Here is a 3810-nt window from a genome sequence, read left to right as displayed (position 1 = left end):
GGGGGGGGTGGGGCTTGTGTTGCCCCCCCCAGCCATATCCGCTGGTACGGCCCTGCAGGTAAGTGGCAGTGGCCACCATGTATGAATCTCCCTTCCCCCCTAGCCACCATTCCCAGCTGCCGCTGCAGAGCCAGCCACAGAGCTGTGCAGTTGGCCGCATGCCAGCCTCCCCCTCCCCTGGGCAGCCAGCCGGGCAGCATGTGCACCCCGCATCGCTTACGTGTAAAGCCCCCTGCAGAGGGGCACCCCCTGCACCTGGGGCCTACAGCACCCCCCACTCCCTCATCCCCAAGCCACCTTCCCCAGCCCTGCCCTACAGCCTCCAAGCTCCACTTACCGCTAGGATCCAGGGGTGAAGGGCATGGCTCCGCAGTGCAGTGGCAGTGCTTGCCCGCAAAGCCCCCCCAGCCAGCACAGTCGCCACTGCCCCACAGGGCATAAGCTGCGGTGTAGTTGCAGCCGCTGCATGCAAGCCCCCCTTTCCACCCTGAGGCCAGGCAGCACATATGTGGCCCACACACAGTGGTTGCCACCGCCCGGCCGCACCCTGTGCCACTTGCCCCCAAAGCCATGTAGGTGACCATGGGATGGTAGTACAGGGTGCAGTGGCAGAGTTGCGGTGGCAGCCTCCGCGTGCAAACCCCCTGTCAGACTGGCAAGTGTGTGGCCTGCAGAGTGGCACCCCTGCCCTCACCTCCTGGCCCTGCTCCTGAGAGTGGGCACAGGGGCACTCCCCAACTTCTTGATCTACCCCCCCCAGCACCTTCCCTTTCCCTCACCCTGCCCCGCCCCTTCCCCCCACACATGCTTACCTGCTGGGGTGGGTGTCTGTGTGTGCCTTTGTGTCTGCATGTCTGCCTGCGTGTCTGTGGGTCTGGGTGGCTGTTGTGAGGGACATCGGGAGGGCTGTTGAGGCTGTGGGGGGGAATGCAGGACACCAGCAGTGCTGTGGGAGGCCTTTAATTTTTATCACAGATTTGGGGTTTTTAATCAGAGAATTTGCAGTTTTTAGTCAGAGAAAACCAGGAACCCTGGTCATCACTGTGCACTGCAGGAAATCACAACATATATTAGAGATGCATACAAATTTTGCAGCACACCAAGCATTATGAATCATGCTGGAAAGGCAGGTGCCAGGTCTTCTGGCAGGGGAGGGAGAGGGGGCAGAGGGAGAGCTGCAAGTCCGTCCGTCTGTGTCTGTTGTCCCCGTGCCCCTTCCCCCCGCATAGATGCACCCTCTTTCCTGGCAGCAATGACTCTTCTGCTGCTAGCGGGAGAAAGGAGGTGGGAGCAGTCTGCACCTGCACCACCTTCACTAACACCAGCCCAACAGTCTCTACCCTAGTTTCAGTTCCTGGCGTGACCCTTCCAGTGCCAGAGGAGGACAGGCTGGGGAGTCGAATGTGAGGCAGGTTATAGTGTCATAAATCCTATGTCTATAATGAGTTCATGAGTTTTTGTATCTAGGAGGTTGATGAAGTGAAGTTCATAGGCTCATCTGTGAAAAGTGTTTTGTATATTCCCTTTGAGGATCAGGACTTAGAGACTGCAGAAAGTGTGGTTTTCTTGTGAGAAATGTGCCCCCACTGGTAATTGGATGTTCTTGTTTTTAATAAATGTCCAGTGTACATTTATTTTGGTGCATAGTTGTTGTTGGTTGTCCTGCATATTTTCCACTAGGACATTTGGTGCCCTGGATGAGAGATGTAACATTTCTCGAGGTCCAGGTGTAAGATCCAGGAATGGTGATGGTGCTGTTGTGGGGTGTAGTAATTGTGGCAGTACTGGAGATACGTTGGCAGGTTTTGCATTTCTTGTCATGGCATTGTCTGGATCCATTTGGTGTGTTTTGATCTGTAGGAAGTTTGCTTCTGGTGATGAGGTTAGCAAGGTTCAGTGCTTGTTTGAATTTAGTTTTTTAGTATCTACTTTTCATTTTTGCTTCTTCATGCATTCAGGGACAACAATGATGGCATTCATCTTCAAACCAGGCTAGAGGGAGGCTTGGTCAACATTGCAAAATTTAGAGTGAAAACCAAGGTGAAAGAACTGGTTCTGAGAGATTTCCTATTTGCAGATAACATGGGCTTGGTTGCCCACAGAAAATCTTCCCTGCAAAATCTATGGGCAGATTTTCTGAATCATGCAAGAGCTTTGGGATAGTAGTTAGTCTTAAGAAGATTGTGAGATCAGGTACAAGGGGGTGAAGGAACCAATACCTGACATCTCTTGCTGTCGACAGTTTTTGCTAGTTGGGTTTTACGATCAGCAGGAATCTTGACCTTCAGACTGAACTGACTAACAGAATCAGAAAAGTAGCTAAGAATTTCGAGCTATTACAGAAATATGCACGAAATAACAGCTAATTATAAGCTTAGGTGAAGAAGTGAATCTACAGGACTTGTGTGTGGTCATCCCTGCTTTATGGTTCAGAAATGTGGTCTTTGAACAGCTTCCACATGAGATGTCTGCATAGGATCCTGAGAATAAAATGGGAAAATACAGTGCCAAATACAGAGGTACTGGAGCGTGCAGGTCTGACACGCTTAGAAGCCATTAACAAGAAGAGGAGGTTGCGTTGGATAGCCATGTCAGGAGAATGGGAGAAGACCTTATTCCCAAGAATATTTTTGTATAGTGATATTGTAAATGGCTCTAGAAAGCAGGGTCATCTTCTATGGCAGTACCATGATGTGTGCAAAAATGATGTGAAGTTGTTCACCATCCGTGTAAAAAGCTGGGAGGTGTGCGCAAAATCCCATCCAATCTGGAGGGATCATCTGGCACTGGATGCAGTTCAACATGAAGCAGCTTTGACCCAGAGGATGGAACCAAAGCAAGAAAGAAGAAAGCAGCATACTGTAAATTTTGACTTCAACTCGGGCAACGTATCTGTGAAACTTGTAACAAGCTGTGTCGCTCTCAAATTGAGCTTGCCACCCACAAACAGGTTCATCAGGCATCTGACTACAACTCTTATGTGTGCACTATGATCCCGAGGATTGATGGTTGCCTACTACCCAGCAAATCAGAATTTCATACAGGCCTATTTATGACTTTTCTGTAATTAATACTTTTAGTGGTTTTAATCGTACTTCACTGCCTGAATCAGTTTTAGACAAAAACAAATTGGTTTAAGAGGAATTGACATACTTTGTAATATAATTTATTATTTAAAGCTGGGCAAATAATATAATTTCTTGGTTTGGGCTGTCAAGCCAAAACATTTGAGAGAGAAATTTTGGTTTGACTTGAACTGAAATGGAAACTTCTGTTGTTGTTGGGGTTAGGTCCCCCCCTACATCCCTCCCACCCCTGGGGGTGGGGGAGGTGCTACGTTTCTTTTGTGTTTGCATAAAATTTCATTTGGCTCAAAACAAAACATTCAATTTTGATGGTTAATGAGGGGTTTCTTGTCCTTATCTTTTGAATTCTGGTCAGTTTTGAAATGTAAAAATCCTACGTTGAAACAAGTCAAAATGTTTCATTAAAAAATCCCCCCAAAATATGTTTTTGGTTCAAAATGTAAAATTTACCTGAACTTTAAAATACTTTTTTAATATTGCATGTATTAGTGAATTTAATTTGTTGGGGGGAGGACAGTTTGAGGTGGAGAATTACGAATCTAATTATTTTGTCTTCATTTTTTACCACCTGATCAAACAACAAAGGTAAAAAAGAGTTAGAAAAATTTCACTTTTCTGAACTGTGAAATGAAATAACTGCTCAAACTCCTTTGTAACCTGTTCTGTATGGTTTTTTTATCAAGTAATGCTTCAGTTGGCACTTTAACCTTTTTCTAACACTCTT

General features: G+C 47.0%; 1 protein-coding gene across 4 annotated transcripts in view; it reads left to right on the top strand.

The window, feature by feature from the left end:
- Nucleotides 1-3810, top strand: part of DGKQ (diacylglycerol kinase theta) — a 149529-nt gene that overhangs the window by 119934 nt on the left and 25785 nt on the right. The window lies entirely within an intron of this gene.

Source organism: Alligator sinensis, unplaced genomic scaffold, assembly GCF_000455745.1.
Source record: "Alligator sinensis unplaced genomic scaffold, ASM45574v1 scaffold607_1, whole genome shotgun sequence".
Classification (NCBI taxonomy): Eukaryota; Metazoa; Chordata; order Crocodylia; family Alligatoridae; genus Alligator; species Alligator sinensis.
This window is presented reverse-complemented; position numbering and strand designations above follow the sequence as displayed.